Source organism: Rhinolophus sinicus, linkage group LG06 (assembly GCF_036562045.2).
Source record: "Rhinolophus sinicus isolate RSC01 linkage group LG06, ASM3656204v1, whole genome shotgun sequence".
In the NCBI taxonomy this organism is placed as follows: Eukaryota; Metazoa; Chordata; class Mammalia; order Chiroptera; family Rhinolophidae; genus Rhinolophus; species Rhinolophus sinicus.
This window is the reverse complement of record NC_133756.1, coordinates 58168875-58191036: the sequence shown is the minus strand read 5'-3', so window position 1 is coordinate 58191036 and position 22162 is coordinate 58168875. Positions and strand designations below refer to the sequence as shown.

Here is a 22162-nt window from a genome sequence, read left to right as displayed (position 1 = left end):
AGTGCAAAGTTTAATTTAACAAAGAAAATTCAAAATTGTTTTGGGAGTGGCAGAAAACTGGGCAATAGTAACATTATTTCAAAGCTCAGAACAAGGGGAAAAAGAGTTGGTACCCTTTCAGCTATAGTCTGGAGGCTACGACATTTTCGACTGAAGGCCAGTTCTTACTGTGTATAGCTGTTCCTTGTAGTGTTTTGTTGTGAAGTCTTCAATACCCTGTCTGGGAAGAATAGGCAAAGTCCGTGTTTGTGGGTGTTTGGATGGGAAGATTGCTTCGTATGTGTGAAGTCTTCCCTAGCCTTTAAGAGCAAGATTCAACCTAAAGAAGACAATTGAAATGTATTAAGCTTTTTATTAGCTTGAATGTTGAGGTATTTTGTTCATATTATAAGTCAGGGCTTCCCCCACTCAATGCTAATGCAGTAATTTTTAAAATCTTACATGTAGGATTTTCTATTTGTTTTTTTAATCAGGTCCATTATGTGAGTTGGGGCCCACTGCTCTCTCTTGTCAAGATTTAATTCAGTGGCTATTTATGTAAAAGTTCTCATGTGCAGAACACTGTTAACTGATGTAGAGAGATCATTGATGCAGGAATCTCAGGGAGACTGTGGTGTAATGATGAGTTAAAAAACAATAACAGCAATAACAGCAACCACCACCAAATGGCCATCATGAGCGATCTAGGAGTGTTTTCTGTTAGAAGAGGGATAGAATATATTCAGTTGTGTGTATTCAAGGAAAGATAACCAGATGACCTCATACTGGAAGATGCTGGGTACAATCTGTCTTTCTGGCCTCGAAACTAACATAATGCCTTGTATAAAATCGGCAAAAGTAGGCACATAATAGGTAATCAATAATTGTTTGTTATTAGGGGAAGTTAAAATAGGTCTTCAGAGAAAGACAGATTTTGTTGATTTGGAAATGATGGTATGTGAATACAAGATATATTCCAAGGGCAAGTATAGGTAAATATAGAGCTGTAAATCATCGAGTGTTTCCATAAAAGTGAATTGATTAGTTTTTGTGGTATATGGGGGCATACTTTTGAATTTTAAATAATATTTGCAATTTCATATTTTCTATGTTTATTTTCTTTTAATGCCGTTCAAGTCATGGAAATAAATATTGAACAGGACTGACCAAGCTGAGGCCTAAAGATATTCTTCAATCTTCAGATCTTTAATCTGATATTTTCAGATCTACTTAAATACTCATCAGGAAGAATTGTACACCACGCTTTCATCTGGGATTATTTTCGTCCTGCCTAAGAGCCCCTGTTAGAATTTCATTAGTTCAGTTATTCTGGTGATAAGATCCCTCGAATTTTATGTGAAGGACTTTATTTTTTAAGGATATTTCCACTGGTTATAGAATGCTTGGAGGTTATTTTCTTTCAGTGCATTAAAGATATCATTTCTGATACCATGTCTTCTGGTTTACCATGATTGTGTTGGGAATCTGTCAGTCTTATATTGCCATTCAAAAATACTCTGTCTCCCCCCATTAAAACTCCCACCCCCCCGCAGTTTTAAGAATGTTTACTTTGTGTTCCAGCAGTTTTAAGGGTTCCTTTTTGTTTTTGGTGTTCCGCAAGTTTACTGTAATGGTGTAGGTGTGAATTTCCTCCAGTTTACCTAAATGTAAGATTTGTAACGTCTTGAATTTGTGGCTTGATTTCTTTGATCAGTTTTGGAAGAGTCTCAGCCATTATCTCTTCAGATATTGCTTTCACCCCATTCTCTTCTCCCTTCTCCTGGATTCTAATTCCATTAGCATTAACCTGGGTTTCATAGGTTGCTTTTGTGTTTTCTTTCCATGCTTTAATGTGGATATGTCCTCCTGATGTAGCATCGAGTGATCCGTGATGCAGCATCCCTGACATAAGCAAGGATTCAATTGTTCCAAAGATGGCCTTTGGTCATCTTGAGGGCTGCTCAGTTTCTGGCACTTTTTACTATGTTTGGTTGTATGGTTCAGACCTTTGGGATCCCGACTGAAGCTCTGGGTTGTTAACAGGGCCTGTTTCCGTTAGCAAGCCATGACCTCCAGTTTTTGCCTGCCCCGTTCTGTGAGGCTGTTCAACTTCTTAGTCCTTTCGACTCTCTTCAGTAGAATCTGCAAACGTGTGAAAGAGGAAGTCAGTGTCAGGCTGCCTTCTCTCCACAGTCAAAGGCCTTTTTGCCTCTCTAGTCCTCTAATGCCTTCAAACAGAGGCTACGTTAATCGTGTTTTCCCCTGGTTATTTAGTTCTGTGTTGGGAAGGTTGGTCAGATCTAATGTAGTCCATTATATTGAAGTAGAAGTTGAAGGACTTCTTTAAGGTGGTCGAACCCTAAGTGTTTTGATACCTCGATACTCTGTTACAGTAATTTCAAATGCCAATTGACCGTTAACCGGGCTGCCCTTGTCTAGCAGAAGTTTTTGATCAAGTTATTGGAAATGTTTTCAGTGCCATAATAAAAACATCATAATTTCATATGTTGGCATTTAAAGACAGACCTTATAAATTTTGCTTATATTATCTCATTCAATCTTCACAACAGCCACGTGGTCTCCAACATTACAATTAAGTTCTCCATGGAGGCTTATCTGCAGTTGTAATTAGTGAAGAAATTGGGTCTGTATTCTAGTTGGTGAACTGCTTTTTCTGGAAAATGGGGATGGGGAGAAGGGAGTATTTGGGAGGAATTTAGAACATTAGAATTTTAAAGGACTTGGTGACTAACTGTGGAGTGAGGAGGAAGTGATCCCTTTTCTTGGATAAACTGAGAAGAAGGAGGTTCTCCCTTTAAAGAAAGGGATTATATTATGAGGCGAGGTTCAGCAGGCTCAATAACGAATAGAGAAAATCAATGTTGAGCTGTGCTCCCAGAAGGGGGAGTTACTGTGGCAGAGTGAAATTGTTATTGAACATTTTAAGGATGAGGAGAGGAAAAGAAAAGGAGGCAGGACAGTCTTGGGGGAGAGCCTACAGTAGATGCTGCACTTTTTCCCCTTCCCCTTCCCCTCCTGTCCCGACTGCTCCTATTTATTGAGGGCCTACAAAGTGCCAGGCACTGGACTGTTCTATACACATTCTCATTTAATCGTTAGCCCTGTAAGATAGTTATATTATGGTCCCATTTTATAGCCTTGTCCGTATGTCAGGCAACAAAGCCACTGCGCCAAATGGAGCCAAGTGATGAAGCATACACTTGATTATGAGATCGACGCGGATGATCAGGAGGCCAGAACTGAGTCTGCGTGAGGGCTTTAGCATTTCAACCTGCACACGATTGGCCAAGCAAACTGTGGTTTGGGGAAGCTTCTGTAGGCAGCATAGGATACATGAGAGGCTGAGTGAGAGGTGGAGAGAGTAGCGTACAGGGAACAGTTGGGGCTACTTCAGTAGTCATGTTGAGTCATCAAGTCCTCTACTGGAGTAGAGCCAGCAGGAAGAGAAAGATGGGGCTGGTGTGAGATTTCAGAGCCAGAAAGGTCAGGACTTGGTGACTGAAGATGTGAAAGGCTAAGGAGAGAAATGTCACAAAGAAGGTTTTCAGCCTGGGGGCAGAAGCTTTTCCCCCTCACAGCTCTTTCCTGCTTCTGTGCTTCCTGAACTCTTATTCTCCTGACTTATCAGGTGAATGCCCCCTGTCCTGTAAGACTCCATTCAAATGCCTGCTCTCAGCCAAGCCTTTCCTGCCACGCCTCACTCCTCCTTCCGGCTAGGAGGTAGCTCTTCCCTCTTGTTTCAGCTGTTTATGAAAGCTGTACTTCCAATATAGGAGTGTGCTTCTTTTTCCCCTTCCCTTCTTTCCTTTCTTCTTTGCTCTTTAAACAAACGAAAACAACCCCACCCCCCTTTTTGGGAATATATGTACATAGCTAGCACTACTTTGAGTTTTTTGAGTGAAAGGTTGTTGATTTCTTTAGGATTTTATTTTTATTATCTAATAGCACATCTGATATGTATTATGCACTGAAAAAGTGAATAAATAAATGGGAAATCATGTGCTAGTGCCAGAAATAGGTATAAATAGACAAAGTTCACAGCAACATAGAATGGAAGTCATCTGTAATTGATATGATTGTCAAATGGTGTTCCTTCTTTTGGTCTTTTTTACAAAAAAAAAAAGTCCACATAGGTTTCAGTATATGTCATTTGTCACTACTCCATAAAAAAACAGTGAACTCTACAAGCTCTGTGTTTTGAAACAATAATAACCAAGAAAAGGAAGATTAACAAAACATGCCATACCGTACTGTTATTGGTGGGCTCTTCCATTCCCTCTGATAACTTCCGTTTCCTTTGACAGTTGAGTTTACCACTTTTTGTCCAAATTTCTGCTTGATAAAGGTTCTTGTGAACTATAAAATGCCCAAATATTGGACAGGAGAAGAGGGAGAAATAGAGGAAACACTTTATAGAATGACTCATTTGCTTCAGGGGGTTGAATATAATACAGTCCCAGGGAATAAGTGCCAGTTTTGGAAAGCAGAGAAAAATGGGATTGCACAGAGCTTGGAAATTTAAGAGAGGAACTATGGAACGAAGGTGTAACAGAATTCATTTATTTAGACCTAGGTTGAGAATTTTTATATTACGAAAAATTGCCAATAAAAACAACTTGCCACTTCATCTCAAATCCAGCATTTTGTGCTTAAAATATATGGTTTTGTGGTCATTAGCTGGCAGGCAAGCCTTCCCAGCAGGTTTGTCTTGTGGTAGGGAAATCACACAGCCATAATTGCAGCATTTTTTATTCACCTCTTGAAGGAGATTCTCTCTTGTTGGCTCTGTGTTTAGTTATTTGACTATCTCTAATAATGCAGGAAGGTTAGCATGTGCTTAATAATTTTTAAGCTCCTGGGACTAGACTGGAAATGATTTTATCTGCAATTTGTCCAGTGACAAGCACACTGTTGGAGGAGAATAAATATTCACTATACTTTTTATTAGCTCATGACCAATCATAAATCAAAGCTATGAAAAAAGTTTAAGTAGCTTTTCCCAATTCCTGGGCTCATAGCTCTCTGTTATCATTTGACCAAAGGTGGTAACTAGGCACCAGTGCTACTCTGGGGTGATGAGTTTCAGGGACTTGAGCCTTGCCCTTCCATCTAGCTTTAACATGTGGTGTTATAAGACTAGTGAGAGTAAACTTTTCAGTGTAAACCTCTCCTTTTCCCTCAGGTAGGACTCTGAATTTTAGATTTCATGGATGAATAGGTAACCTTAGTGAGTGATCTGAGACCACAGTACATAAAAATGTGTCGATAGTTCAGGATGACTGATAGCTCCTCTTGTAACCAAAGCCACCTGCAATTTTTTATAGTCCTGCAGCATAAGCCATCTTGAACAGATAATCAATTCCATTGTACAAACAGTCACTTCTGTTCACCAGGGAGACTCACTTTCTCTCCCCAAGCAGGACTATAAAAAAAAATAACCTACATAATCTAAATTATTGAAACTTCTGAAATATTGGGCCATTTTTAAATCTAGCTGTCTGCATCTCCTCTCTACACCTTGCCCCTCTTCCATTGTGAGTTAAAGAGCAGTGGAACCATTTAAGCAGTTATTACACAGATCCCTGAGAACTTCAAAGGCATATTCATATGCAAACACACACACACACACACACACACACACACACACACGCACGTGTGCACGTGTGATTAGTTAAGGTACCATTTTGTGGCCAGTTTTTGCCCAGAATTTTGATCTTTAAAGGATTAGGAGAAAATTCATTTTTCTCCTTAAAAGAAATATCAGATTGCATTGCAACAACATCCCATTGACAGCAGGAATTCATTTTTCTTGAGCTACTTTCTGCATGTCATTGAATTAAAAACTGTTAGAGTTTGAATTCGAAATCTGAATTGCATGAGGTGTTCACTAAAAATATGCTTGTGAATTAAAGCTTTTGATTAAAGCAGACTTAACTTAGAGATAAACAGTTCATCTACTTTTTGTCATCCATTAAAATGCCATTATACTGTAGAATGAATGATGCTGGGTTTCTTACTCATTTCTTCCACGTGGTACACACAGTGTCTTTTTTGCCATTAAAATATTCAGTGGTATTCAAATACAAATTGAGTCATTCATTCATGCCACAAATATTTATTGAGATTTTAGTAGGTGACAGGCACTCGTTTGAACAAGACAGGGTCCCTGCCCTAGGAGCTGACATTTGAAAATGTAGGTTATCAGGGTCTAATGACTTCAAGTGTAAAATCTTCTTAGTAGCAGTTGGGCCACTAACAAATAATGATTTAGAAGGAATCACTAAACCTCAGAATTTCATGAAGAGGGAAAAAAAATCAATAGTAAATGATTCAGGCTTGTTAGTCATAAACCATTTTTTTCATATCTGGGTTTCTGCTTGAGACATGGTTGTTATATTGACTGAGGGACTTGGGGTCCCTCAAATGGAGAGTGATGTCACATCCACTGCACTGTGCCGTCTCCAGGTTCTAGCAGACAGCTTAGAGACCATATAGAGCTCTCATGTTTAGAAATGTTGACCAATTCCAGGTGGAAAGTCAACCTTGGACATTTTTTTGGTTTGTTTGAAGTTAACAGACTCCTAAAATGACCTGTCAAACTGCCGCCATGCCCTCAACTCAAGCCACCGTTTTCAGGTGCCACAACAGCCTACAGCAGCAATTCTCAAAGTCTGATTTGCAGATCCTGAAGTCCTTCTGACCGTTTTAGTAGATCTACAAGGTCAACTCTATTTTTGTCATCGTGCTAAGAAGTTATGTGCCTTTTCTATCTTACATCTCTCATAAATGTACCGTGAACTTTTCCATTGTACATTTGGAAACTGCATAACTTAGGGAATCAGTATTTTCTAAATGACCAATGATCGATGTTACAAAATTATGCATAGGTAAAGATCAAGTGCTAAATAGGCCAATGGATTTTAATATATGAGAGTATGAAAAGTTCACTGATATGGGTTCAGAGTCTTATAAAAACTATGGTTGTGGAGTTTTTGTGTAATATCAAGGAAGGAATATCCAAAATTATCTGAAGAGGCTACAATATTATTACTCTGTTTTCCAACTATATATTTAGTGACCATGGGTTTTGTTTATGTAACTTAACCAAAAGAAGATATCACAACAGATTGAATGTAGCACGTAGGAGACTCCAGTTGTCTTCCATTAAGCCAGATAGACGTGAAAAAATTTGCAACAATGGAAAACAATGCCACTATTCTCACTACATGTTTGGGAAAAATCTAAGCATTTTTTATAAAAATTTATCACATGTCAATATGGATATAGATTTTAGATTGTTTTAATGAATTAATATTAAATATTTATTAGTTTTAAGTTGTAACATAGTAAATATCAATAGCTGCAACCTACATCTAAGAAAAAGAAAAAGTTCTTTGGAGTTCACGGTAATTGTTAAGATTAATAAAGAGGTCTTGATATTAACCAGTTGAGGAGTGCCTGATCTAAAGGAATGTGTTAGCAAATCCACCTTCAGACAGTTCATGTGTAGAGTGAGAATTTGAAGCGGTTACATTCCCCAGCATCCAAGATCTGCTCCTGGTTCTCATTTTGAAGCAGCTTCAGGAAGTTTAGATTGAGTTTCCTTAATGGCTTAGGGCTCTCCATTCTGAGTGCGACAACAGTGGATGAAGACAAAAAGCGGGTACAGTGATTTAGTAAACAGAGTCCATTTTTAATCTCCAATCTCCGATGTCCCAAAGTCATGCAATCCTCTAGGACCATTTAAGAGTTTCAAACTACAGCTAGTGAAGATGGAGCCTTTTACAAGGCTGGCGTGGCATTTATTCCTGGAGATGCAGCTTGTAGCTCTGCATGCTAAAAGGAAATCAAAACTGCTTATCAGAAACATCTTCCTCTTCCATTTGAAAATGAAGAATTCTGCCTGCTCCACTTCCATCGCAGCAGGAAGCCACACCCAGCTGCCTTCTCTGTCTGGACTTGTTCTCAAGGTCACCTATGTAATATTTTTCAAAGCCTCAGTGTCCTTAGTATTCTCAGAGATAATAGCACCAAGCCCATCAGTCATCATTTCCTCGTCCTCAATTTTCTTTTTGGCTTCCTGCAATTTTAATCCCAAGCCTCTGCAATTCCTTTCCATGGAGGCTTAAGTGGCCCCATTTACAACCAATTTTCAGCTAATATTTGATGCATTCTTTTAAAATAAACCAACAGGGTGCTCGCTCTGCAGGCTTTGTACCTTTGGACCTAATAAAATCAAAGGCCTGATAGTGGGCTTTACACTGACGTCTTTTTTGGTTTCATGATTTTCAAAGAAAAATAAAGAGATCTTTAGAAATGGGAGGTAGATATTTGTTCTTGATGGGCTAATTTAAGAATCTAGTGCTGTCATTAATAAAGGGAAAGAAATTACTCTTTCATTTGTGTTGCACATTGCACCAGTTCTTACAAAGGGGAGAGAGAGGGAGGGAACGAGAGTGGGGAAGATGAGTAAAGAAATCATAGATTTTTCTGGGGGCTGCTTCCGTCTAACCATTTTTGGTTGCCTTATCTCAGGCCCCTTCTGTAAGCCGATCCAGCTCATATCGGCCTGACACATGAACCATGCAAAGCTTCTTTTTAAAGAGATTTTAATTCCTGCTTGACAGGCTAGGCCTATGAGCGACAATAGGTGTTTTTTTTCCTTCTTCTTTTTTTAAACAAGAGTGAAAGCCACAGTGCACCTGGTATTTCATTGAACACTAGACATTTTTTTTTTTTTCTAGAAAAGAAAAAAAAAGTTAAAAAAAACCCTAAGCTTTAAGTAATAAAACAGCTTAGTTTGCCAGGAGTCACGTACTAAGAAAAGAGAGCCACCATTTTTGGCCTGCCTGAAGATAGTTTTGTCCCTAATCTGTTTTAAATCTGTTAAGGATTTTATCGTGTTTGCTGCCTTGCTATAAAATCATCTCATTCCTTTAATTATTTTTATTCTAGTCTGAAATTTCATCCTTCATTAGCCTCCGTGTGGCGAAATATCAGAGTATCACATCACATAAGATAAATGACATCTTTGGACCCAAGATATTTGGGTAAACTGATCATGTCCAGTGTCTTGGTGGCGGGGGCCGGGGGGATGGGAAGCTAGAAACTGGGATCATCTTTAAGGGTTGTGTGAGATCAAATCCAGAAAAACAAGGAAATGATTTAGGAGTGGCCTAAGTGTCCTCTTGCAAACATGAGATGAGCTCCATTTTATTTATGACCATAGCAGATTTCAAACGGCTTTCATTTCCCGCCAGTAGTATGTACTGTAAGCAACTATAAGGTGTGAAAGTAATGCTGATAGCTCTGATAATGGAGATAGTGATGGCAGGGCCATGACAAGGGTGGTGACAATAGAGGGCTGCCGGTTACTAACTGAGCACTAGTGCCAGCCTTCATGTTCAGCACTTTACATACTTGTTTCTCACTTAATTTGCATGCCAGTTCTGAGAACTAGGTGCTGTCATCTTCATTTTACAGAGGAGGAACAGGAAACTGGGACACCAAAAGCTGGGGTAACCTGCTTAGTGTGATGCTGAATGGCAGCTTGGTGCCAGAGCTGATACCACGTTGCACAAAGTTGGTCTAATCAGCTTTTTAACAAACCATTTACATCAAGGGAATAAGAGCCACTTATAACAGTATAGCCCAGCCTCATTTACATAATATTTTTACACTGTCTTAATCCTTCCAGTATGCTGATGAGGTAGATGGTCTTATTATCCCCGTTTTGCATTTCTTCGTATGTATGGTACTGTGGTGATAGATGTTATGTATGATGAGTTGGAAGAATTGGGGAAAACTAAAGTAAGGAACGGTTTCTGGTTATGTGAACTATGTTTTATAGTTCAACATTTGAGTGTTATTAAAGTTCTCGTAGAAGAGATTTTTCTCTTCTAGTTATTAAAAATAGGTTTGCTATATTCATGGGTATAAATTTTTCTCATAAGGGCTTACAGCACTGCATATTTCTCAGTGGACATATTTTTAAATTGTATGTTTGTTAGTTGGAAGGCATTTTCAAAGCTAGTATGATACACTGATCTGGAAAATCAGGGACCTAAGGGTAAGATTGTGCTTTGCTACTAATTAGCTCTGACTTTGACCTGTCTGGTCCCCACTTGCCTCATCTTCACTGTAAGGGGGTGGGATGATCAATAAGGACATACAATAATTTCTTTTATTTGTTTTGAAAAAGTTAATGACACCTTGTTCTTGAAATTTTTATTACTCAGTAATATAATACTTACACATGTCAATTTTTTTCCTTGTAAATATATGAGGAACTGTCATCTTACACACATTGAAAGACAGATGAGAAGCCATTAGAAAACAACTTTAAAGTCTATTTCTTCTATGGTTAAGGAATGAGGTGCTGTGTTGATACTATATTAGGTTGGTGCAAACGTACTTGTGGCTTTTGGAATTATTTTTAACCTTTTAAACCGCATTTACTTTTGCACCAACCTAATATTTAGTCTTAGGGCCTAGATTATGTTTTTATCAGATTACCAAATCTCAAAAATGTGACATTGCCAACCATCCTTCCTTGCTTGCTTGATTCATTTCTTCCTTTTAAAATAATTCAGTAAAAAAAGCCATTAGGCAGTTCTGAGCAAGGAGGCCCAGTGAGGCTAATGAGCAAATATGTTGAAGATAATGGAAGCCAGACTTATTATCAGAGAGAAAAGTTACAGATACAGAAAAGAGGAAAGCTAGAATGAACCTTGTGCTATGAATTGGAATTTGAGGTGTTGGTGTGAACTCGTGGTTTTCAGTATGTAGAAATGATATATATGTAATATATAATATATATTTCAATATGTAAACAAACATAAATTCTAAAGTATATGCATCTGTGTGAATATGTACATATGTAGACATATACACACAAAAAACAGACCCATTTCCTGACTGCTCATTGAAAGGACCAGGATGCAGGGACAGCCCAGTGCATATGAACATATTTATTGTCCAGATCTCAGTTTCTAAATACCAGTCTTTGCTGAAAGGAACCACATGTCTTTGAAAAAAAAAGTCTGGTTCTAGGGTTCAGGCAGGGAGGGTGCAAAATGAATTTTGAGTATCTTGTTGTGCCAGAAAATATAGAGGTTTTCAGAGAATGATGGGAAGGTGCCAAAAGAACACAGCAGCCAACTTGAAGGAATTCCCACTAGCAAACCTGGGACCATGTGAGCATCAAAATAATAATGATATTTTAGATAATATCCCACTAAACAAACCAGGCATTTGTGGGGCCATACTGATATAAATAAATGCATGAATAAATGGGGAAAAGAGAAAATTCTTCCTTTAAATAGGATGCAGTCTGATAAATAGAAAGAATATTGAGGTTGGAAAGATGATGATTTGGCAAACATCATAATAACAATTCAGGTAAGAAACATCAGTGGATGCTGAAACTAGTGAGTGAAATTTGGATGAGGATTAGGATATTTGTTTAAACTCAAAGTATCTGTCCATACATCCTTATTAATTATAAAAGGCAACACAATAACTCTATTGGGGAAAATTGGAAGATTCGACCATACCCTAGTTGATCAAAGTTACTATCACCATCACCAGTGATGTGACAAAATGGCATCATATGTCAGCTGATGGGATGCAATGAAAAGAACACAGTGTCATTTCCCAAAAATGTCATCTTTGAAGATTCTCATGAGAAAATCTGACTAATAACCAGTTTGGGGGCATTCTACAAAATAATTAACCAGTGGTCTTCAATAATAAAAAGATAATGAAGGTCAGGGGAAAACTGGGTATTGCTCCAGATTGAATGTGCCTGAAGAAAGAGGACAAACAAGTACAAAGAGTGATCTGGGACCAGATTATTTGGCTAAAAAGAACATTATTTGGGTGGTTGGCTCAACTTGAATGGGATCGCTGGTAAAGAGAATATGGACGTTCCTTGAATAGTTTGTACAACTTTTCTGCAAGTTTGAAATTCTTTTGCAATAAAAAGTCTAATATTATTAGTACAGGAATGCTTAACTTTTAGTTTTCCCTGTATTGTACAAAGTTAAAAGGAATAGTTTCTGAATTCTGGTTTCTTAATATTGAAAAAATTATGAAAACATATTTGAAAAAGAAAAATAAGAAACAGTGAATGAGAAAAACTTGGTTTCCCTTAAAATTATGAAAAGTTTCATAAAAGGCATCTTCACAATTTTTGAAGTCTGTGGCACGTTAGGTGTTGAAATGATATCCTGAAATATGAGGAAACTACAAATAAACTAAGAAGCTGCTTACTACAGGACTTCCACAATTAAGAAACAGAATAGGAACGGCTTGGAAAAGATGCAAACACTGCTCTATGAAGCAGCAGGAAGTGAAAGGAGAGCCTCTCACACTTTAGTCCAAGGATCCAGGAAGTTGGACAGAAGAGAAAATCTCTTCTGAGACTCCCTATTCATTTAGTGTCTAAGTCGATTGTTTTATAATGTTAAACATGGAAATGTTTTTGTATGCTTTTAAAAAGCAAGTGTGTGAAATTTCCAGTAACTGGCTTATTTTCCAGTCACTTCTTTTCTCTATAGAGGTTGTTGTTAACGTCCTCTGTTCACTTCAAACTTCCTACCCTGCCAATTTGCTGCTTATTTAGCTCCTCATCAGAAGAGACGCTTTAGGCATAAACTCCCTCAACTTCTGCCTCCCTGTTCACACAAGTAAGCAGAACCCACCCTCTGTGCCTTCACCCTAATGGAAAGTGGACCACTCCCTGAATCCCACTCAGTTCCCCTTTCCCACACTCTGGAACCCAAATCAGTTTCCCTCTTGTCTTTATCATCTACCATTGTCACTTTTTCCTTCTTTTTTGCTTTCTTTTCATCTGCTCACTCTTATTTCTTTTTTCTCTTTTTATTGAGATAGAATGCATATGCCTTAAATTCTCCATTTTAAAGTGAGAATTCAGTAGTAATACATTCACAAAGTTGCAAGACTATTGCTATGATATAATTCCAGAATATTTTCATTACCAAAACAAGAGACGTCATACCCATTTATAGTCACTCTCCATTCCCCTCTTCTCCCTAGCCCTTGGAAGCCATTAATCTACTTTCTGTCTCTACAATTTGCTTATTCTGGATATTTCATATAAATGAAATCATGCAATTTGTGGACTTTTGTGTCTTAGCATATTTTTTTCAAAGTTCATCCATGTTCATACGTTCTTTTAGTATGTATCTTTTTTATGACTGAATAATATTCTATTTTAGAATATACCACTTTTATTTATTCATTCATCAGTTGACAGACATTTGGATTGTTTCCACTTTTTTGGCTATTTCTGAATAATACTGCTATGAACATTTCTGTACAAGGTTTTCTATGGATGCATGTTTTCAGTTCTCTTGGGTATATGTCTAGGAGTAAAATAACTGGGTCATAGGGTAATTCTATGTTTAACCTTTTGAGGAACTGCCTGTTTTCCAAGGTGGCTGTACCATTTTACAATTCTTCTAGTGATATATGGGGGTTCCAATTTTTCACATCCTCCCCAACACTTGTAATTGTCCGTCTTTTAATATTAAAGCCACCTAAGCAGATACAAAGTGAATATTTTAAAAAAGACCTCTTAGTCTTTTTTGGACATCACGTCCTCTGGGGAACTCTCCTGAACAGTCCCAACTGCTTCCCTCTAGAGATAGTGTTGAAAATCCCTCATATATGTATTTCCGCAGCACTCTGCTTATCTTGATATCCTCATTACACTGAATTATAATTGTCTGTTAACTTGATCTCCATTACATGTTAGGGAGAGTACTGAAATATTATTTCCTATCGTGTAACCCAGGATTAACACAGCGTCTGACACAGTTCTTTATTCTCATCATATTTTTGGGAGGGGTAGGGTGGGAAGAGGGAATGCAAATGAGAGTCTTGTGGTCTAGACTTCATAGCATTATTACCTGAGCCGCTGAACATAAAAATGGAAATATTAATTGGTATTACTGTATTTGTTAGCTGATACTTAGTGGTCTGGGAGAGACGACAGAATTTTTTAGCCTGTATGCTTGGTTTTCTAGAAAGGTATGTTTTCTTACTATTGTGCTGATACAGTCAAGTTCCTTAATTTACCAAGAAGTTGGAGGGAAAGAACTGAGGCTATAATACAGTATCACACCTAGGTGACTTTAAAAATCTAAATCGACTAGCCATTTTTACTTGCACCATTTTGAAAAGCATAAATGATTGAGAACTGATTGTCCTTAAAAAAAAAAAAAAAATGCTACCAGTTACATATGCTAGACCAAAACAATTGGAAATGTAGATAGATGGATGTGAAGGGGAGTCATGAAATTTGTAGACCTTCAAAATTAATGCTCAATTCTGAAGATGTTTAGTTAAAAGCATCAGAAATCTGAGATTCATTAGCATCAGAGTTGAACAGATAGGGATCAGTGCTGGGGTTAAAAGCGGGAAGTAGAATTAAACATAATTAAAGACTTTAAAAAAGTTTGAATTAAAAAGTACAGCTTGAAGTTTGACTCATACTAAATTATAATGCCCTGTGCATAAGTACAAATTAAAAGACATTAAATTAGTTCTTTTGAGAATTTCTAAAAATCTTTTTCTTTAAAATTAATTTTAAGTAATTTTGTTTCCAGTTATTATTTATGAGCCCATAAAGATTTGTGTTAGTGTTTTAGATTATTCTTAGTTGAAATGATGTTATACTTGGCCTAGATAGCCATTCCTTTATTTGATAGTGTTTTCAGTGTATTCTTGGAAACTCTATCCAGCTTCTTTGCTATGATTTTTGAATGCTTCTGGAATGAAGAGGAAATGGAGGAGGGAAAGAGAGAGAGAAACAAATGTAAGTTGGACGTAGATCAGTGAGATAATATCAAATGAGGCCAAAATGAACTTGGCAGATGCTCTTCTCATGTTTCCCACTCGAGCACACACATATTGTTACTTGGAATACCACTTGCATTTCTTTCATACTTAAAAGACTTTTCCTCAGCTTCAGTAATAAACTTGAACTTCAAATAGGAGCCAGGAATGAAGATTGAGTGTTTTTTTTCTTTAATGTCTGAATGTGCTTAGAATGGATATTTTGCTATTAAGGTTTGGTTAGTAAATAATATAGTAGATGCATTTTAAGCATAGACATGACGGTGTGGAGAGGCAAGATAGTGAAAGATGTACCATCTTTAGATTCATGTAGATCTGAGTTTGAATTCGCATTTCACCGCTGAATATTTGCATGATTTCTGCAAATTAATCTGTCTAGCTTTCCTTACATGTAAAATGGGCATATTAAGTTTTACTTGATAGTGTTGTGTTAGTAAATTAATTTAATGATACATAGAAATCACTCAATAAATGGGAGCTGTTTTAAAATTATTTGCTGGGAAAAAAAGTGGCTCAATAATTCTTAGGAAAAAAATCAAACATTCTTTTGAATGCCAGCTAGAAATGCTATTCTCATGATGTTCAATTTAGATATAAATGGTAGGTCTGTTTCCCTGCTTCCTGTATGTAAACATGGTAGACAAAGAGAAAAATGAAAAAAACCTTGAGTGTTGTAGCAGATAAACTTGTATAGACAAAAATAGTACAATACCATGTAGTAACGTGTTTATTAAAATTAAATGGGAATAGAAGGGATTCAGTATTTTATTTCTTGTGGTATTTATGTCACTGCAGACAACTGAGAATTACCATTTAAAAACTACATAATTATAAATATGTGTATATTTACCTCCTATATAGATCTCAAATAATATATTTATATGGAATATATATAGATATATATAGAGAGATATATGTAAAATATGTCAATATGTATCTCTAATATATCGTTTGTGTGTGTTGCAAAGGAAAAAGATCTAGGTAACTTTCCAAAAAGTTAATTCCTATTATTTTTTAAAATTAATTTTAAACTAAGTTTAGGTCACAAGAAGGTACAAAAATAACAGAGTTCCCATGTAACCTTCACCCAGCTTCCCAAATGATAATATCTTGAACAATCGTAGTAAAATAATCAAAAACAGGATATTGACATTGGTAATTTATGCTTCAAGAGTTTAACCCATTTTAGTGTTTTTTTTCTTTTTTTTTTTTAAGTTCTTTATTAATCTCCTCATGAAAAATCTCAGTCACCACAGATAAAGTGACTGATGAATCTTTACTCCTTCTGTTGTCCAGTCTCCACCTCACTTTTGCCAGTACCAACATTGGCCTTTGCAGTTCCCCTACCTTTCTTCATTCTGTTCTTGCATTCTTTTTGCTGTTTTCTTGAGGACTTTTTCTTCTCATACGGGCCATGTCTTGTAAGTCTATGTTTGGGTTCATTTTTCTTTGTGTAATCCACGGAGTCATAACTCGTGCCAAAGCCAGCTGTCTTGCCACCACAAAAATGGATTCTGAATCTAAATACAAAGATGACATTTGGTGTGGTCTTATACATTTTGGCTAGTTTTTCCCGAATTTCTGTCGTGGGTACTGTTGCCTTCCCAGGGTGAGGGACATCAATGACCATTCCTTTCCGGTGAAGTAGTCTATTGGTCATGAACTTCCTGGTCTGGATGCTTACTTTGTTGTTTATGATGGCAGCCGACCCTCAAGCAGCCAGGGAGGAAAAGAGACCATTCTAGTTTTTAAATGGAGGAAATTCTTTGTCTTACTTAATTGATTTTCACTTAAGTATACTTTTCAAGAGTCATACTTTTCAAAATATCATTTCATTAAGGTACACTTAATGAAATGACATTTTGAAGTAAGAACGTCTTGGTTTAAATCTTGTTTGTCTCTGTCACATATTTATTCCTGTGTAACCCTGAGGAATTTTTTTTTTTTTTTTTTTTTGCATCTATGATGGTCTGTTTCTTCATCTGTGAAAGGCGATATCATTTACCTTGCAGAATTGTTGTAAGCATTGTCAGTTGTGTGTTGTAAGGGCCTTTACAATAAATGGTAACTTTCACTATTACTGTTCTCCTGCTATATTTTCATCAAAATTGAAAGTAGCTGGTCATTATCTTTGTACATTTGCACTTTGTGAATACCTTTGAGTTAAAGACCGGTAAGTAACGTGCTAAAACAACTTGATGGTTCCTTTGTGTCCATCTCTTTTTAAGGTGCCTGCTAGAGCCCATTGGCTTCCCTCCACCTTCCTCACACCTTACCTGCTCCGCCAGCTCATCTCTCTCTACCTTTACACTACCTTCTTCTCCAAGTGCCTTTTGTTATATGGATTCTATGGAAACCAGTAATTTTCAGATTTTTGTTTGTTTTATTTTAAATAACACTTAACTTAATTCTGTTTTATAAGTAGTTGTTCATAGTTCTAGTTAGATACCTACGTCAAACCCTAGCTCCTACAGGCGACTCCTGGTTAGTCCTACACAAAAGTTGTCTTCCAGGGAACATCGTTTCCAGTGGTGTGGTGTGTCCTGGAGAATGCTGCTGCCATGATGTCTTTGGAGAGAGGGGACGTTGTTCTGTTTCTAAACCTGTCCATATATTTTTATCTCTCTACTTGGGTGTAGCTGCAAAGTTCTGTGCCTCACTCTTTATTGTACTTTTAAATTTCATTTAGCCCAGAAGTGTCTAACCCTATTTAAATACTTTAAAATGACTATTTTTCTATGTTGTCCCAGTAAATGTGCTTTGGGGTATAAGGAGGACCTAAAGCTGCCCTCAAAAGACAGTTTTCAGTTGATTTGGAATAGAAATTGTTGTTTCCTTTTCATTTTTATTGAGGCGCAGATTAGGAAGAGCCCATGGACTTTTCTAGTCTTCTTCTCTCGCATCTGCTCCTGCTCGAACTTAGCTTCCTGTTCTCTTGAAGTCTGTGTAATGGACTCCTGTTTCCAAGTTCTTTTTTTTTAGTATTTTGGTACTTAGAACTTCTACCCTTTTCTTATTTTCCAACTTCCCATGTTCAAGAGAGGGACCATATTTTCTTATATCTACATCTTATTCAAATGTGTTTAAGGCATATTTAAAAATGTTCCTTTATGTTTTAAAATATCCCTTTATGTTTTAGCAAGTGGCATATCGTTTCCTGCTTTAGTTTTGGCCTTAGTCTGACAAGCCAGGGCTGAAGTAGGGGTGAAAAGTTCACTCTCCGGAAGTGTGGAATCACGTGAAGAAGAGCAGCCTCTGACTCCTGGTGATTCCCTGTGGATGTGTTTCTGGGAGAAGGCAGCACAGAGGGCCTTTTTCTCAGTCCTGCTTTATGTGCTTGAATTTTTAATGAGTGCGTGGCACTATCATTATTCCAGGAACTCACTATAATGCCCTTATTATAGTCTAGATCAGTGTTTTAAAATTAGAAGTTGTAACCTATTGGTAGGTTACACAATCAACTTTATAAATAGAGATCAGCATTAACAACGGGAATAGAAAATGAACAGAGTGCATTGCATGTAATAAGAATATGTATTATTTTGTAAAACTTTTGTTTGATGATACATATATACATACACATGCAAACATACGTTTCCATAGCGCCCTGCTTATGTATGTGCATGCCTGCATGCTGGCATTCAGACACGACCCTTTATCCCCAATTCTCTTCATTCAAGAACCCAATTTTCAAAGTGTGTAAGCTTCTCAGTGAATGTATTCTTATAAAATATACATAGTTTCATATTTTGGATTTATTGTACCTGCGTTTTAATTTATGTATGTGTGTGTGTTATATCCTATTTTGTTTCTTATTTTCTCCACTCAGCATTATATTTTAAGGCCTACGAATATTGCTGTTTACAGCTAATCCATTGCACCTGACTGCTCATAGTATGTTACAGTGTGCCTACAACACAATTTACTTAGATATTCTTCTCCAGGGATGGACATCCATGCTAGCTCCATCTTACCTCACCATGAGCAAGGCTGCTGTGAACAGCCTCAGACATGCCCCCTACCAGAAAATACTAAGGGGCATTTATATAGCATAGAGACTAACAGAATTTCCGGGCCATAAGGCATATGTATATAGCTCAGACAGTGTAAACACAATAATTTCACAAAGTACTCTCAGATTACCCCTGAAAGCTTCACCAGTCCACACTCTCTGCAGTAATACAAGTGTTGATACACTCATATTCCCACCAATACGTAGCATTATTAAATTTTCTGTTTTTCCTTATTTCTGTCTAGTGGGTGTAAAATGGTATCTTTTTGTTTTAATTTGCTTTTATCTGACTACTGATGAATTTGATCAGCTCTTTACATGCTTGCTGTCTTGTGGATTTTTCTCTTCTGTGAATTCCCCTTCAAATTCACTGCATATTTGTCCACTGGAAGTTTTTGAATTTTTGCTCTTGATTTACAAAAGTTCTTTGTGTATTTCAGTTGGTCCCCGGATGGTTTTCGACATGCAAGTATTCTTTTAACCTGTCATTTTTCTATTAACTTTGTCCATTATGTTATTTTTGTGAACAGAAATCTTAATTTTGATATAATTCAGTTCATCAGTTATTTTCCTTTGGGAGCTTTGTGAAATAAATAGTGTGCCTCTGTTATTAAATTCATATTTTCTATTATATTAACTTTATAGTTTTATTTTTCACATTTAGGTCTTTAACCCATCTAGTATGTGTATATGGTGATAGGTAGCAATCCAGTGTTGTATTTCTATATGGTGATTTTGTTTCCTTGACAAGTTGGTACCTTTGTGGTGCTCCATTGGTCTCTTCATACTTTAACCTTAAACAGCTAGTGCTTGGTGATATATTTCAATAGCTAACAAAGTAAGTTCTTATTGCTTTTTATTTTCAAAGTGGACTTAGGTATGTGTGTACTTTATCTTTCCATATGAATTTTGAAAAATCTATTAAGTTCCTCAAAATACAACTGAAATTTTAATTTGGATTGTATTGAACTGATAAATTAAAACAGAGACACTAACGTCTTTTAAATAAGTTGTTACACGCAGGAGTTTTCAGTGTGTCTCCATTTATTCTGTCATCGTCTGTGAATCTTATTACAGTTCAAATTATTCTCCATAGGGATATAGATATTCTTGTTAACACTCGGAGTCAATAGAACATGAAGATAAATAATACAAATAATCTATATAATGATTTTTAAATAATTATAGAAATTGAGGGGTGAGCAGTTATTACATTACTAATATCCTTTGATTATAGATTATTTGTGCAAGAAGTAGTAAAGATAATCTCAGATACCCCAACATACTATAAATAAGAAAACTACCCTCCAGTGAGTAAACAACTCACTCAAGATTACAGAGTGAGACAGTGAGAAAATCTTAAATTGAAATCAGGTTTTCTAATTCCTAGTGCATTTCTTTTGCCCATAATAGCCATTTATCTCTGATATCTTGGCATTTAGTGGTATCTCCCCTCCCCCGATAGAATTAATGTTACAGTTTGCTTATGCTTTCAGAAAAATCAGCTTCTTTTGTCACTGTTGCTCACAGAAAGAATGGTTGACCTGCCAAAGTCAAAGAGAGAAAGGAAAAAAAGCCTTTTGATCAGCATATTGTTTTCTTATTAATAACAGTGTGAGTTAGCATTTGGGTCCCTGCATTCTAGCTGTGGTTGATAGAGCCTTTAAAAAACATATAGAGTGGTACTTGCACAAAATAATTGTCACACATTAGCATGTTAATGAAGTGTTAGAGTGTTAGGCATGGCTGGCACGCTGAAGAAGGAGAGAAAGGATCTGTCTTCACTGCTGTGTCAGCCAGACTACACAGTCAAACGAAGGCAGGGCTCAGGCTGACTGGCAGGGCATTATTCATTCTTGACACGCACTTTCTTCCTCTTCTTTCGTGCATGTTGAAACTTGGTTTTTGCTGTCTTTAACCCATCTAATTTCCCCCCAATAATTTGGTTTGGGGACATAAATGAGTGCTCTTTCTTTTTTCAGACAGACAGCAGAACTCATAAGGGAGTAATTACAGGACTAATTCTTCTGTTTTAATGACATCAATTGAATAACATTAAAAAGTCAAAGCCCACACGATTTCATAGCTTTTTAACTTGGCGCATTTGAATCTAAATAATATGCGGTTTTGCTGTGAGTTTGTCTCTGTAGTAGCGTCATTAACTTAAAAAAAACTAAAGAGTGTTCGTGTATGTGTGTGTGTTTCTGGAGCTAATCATGTTGGTGGGTGGCAGAGAGAATCCTTCCATGTTTCCTGAAGGTTGGTGAGATGTCAGTCTGCTCTTGTAGCCAATATAGATGCTACTCGCCCACGTAGGAAACCCTAGAAAGCTGCTGAGATGCCATATGGTCCAGTGATTCCAAAGCTACATCTTAGGGATCAGCCTTTCTTCTGGATTTTCTTCTTATTCCTCCCCACCTGTCAGGACTTCTTTACCGAGCTGTTCCCTGCCTACTGACACCCCATCAACTCAACACATCTAAAATCCAGTTCACTGTCTGTCTAAAACCCAGGCTTTCTTCGGAGTCTTCTATTTCTCCAAGTGTTAACAGCACCCTTCCAGGCTGGTAGGCTCATCTCTCTCTATCTCTGTCCACTAAGTCCTGATCACTACTGCTGTGTAGTGTCACTCATGTTTGTGCCTCTCCTCTGCTCCTGCCCCCTTTGCCTTAGTGCCGGTCTCATCGCTCATACCTGCAGGCTTGAGCTATTGCTCACCGTCTTTTTACCAAAGTACCTTGCAAACTCCTGGTCCAAAACTTACCTCTACTCTGGTGTTGGACATGACCATTTATTAGCTAGTCTCCTCGGGCAGCCTACTTAACAACTTTTCTGAACCTATTTTATCATAATAGTAGCAACTTGAAGAATTGTTTGGAAGATTAAGGAGATAATGAATGCCAAGTGCCAAACATAGTACCTGGCATATAATAGGTGCTCACCTTGTCCCACCATCTGCCTTGATCTCCTTCAACAGTGATTTCTTTCTTTTCCACACATACAGGTCCCTTCTTCCTATTTGTATCCAGAGCTCCCTTTTCTCCAGCTCAGATTTCAAGTTCCCTGATAACCCCGTTCCAAAGCAGCCTCGCCCAGCCCTGCTCCATCACTGTCCTGCACAATTGCTTTTTACATTTTGGTCTTTTAAAATCTCTTTATCTCTTTGACATTATCTTGTGTTTATTTGTCTTACTTTTGCTCTCTGACCATCTTCCCACTTCTGCACTAGAATGTGAGCTCTACAAAAGCAAAGGCTGTGTCTGTTGT

At 37.2% G+C, this 22162-nt stretch overlaps 1 long non-coding RNA gene and 1 pseudogene across 3 annotated transcripts in view; one reads left to right on the top strand and one right to left on the bottom strand.

The window, feature by feature from the left end:
• LOC141572137 (uncharacterized) overlaps nt 1-22162 on the top strand; it is a 390849-nt gene that overhangs the window by 223845 nt on the left and 144842 nt on the right. The gene's annotated exons all lie outside the window — the stretch shown is intronic.
• Nucleotides 16160-16573, bottom strand: LOC109448692 (small ribosomal subunit protein eS24; annotated as a pseudogene).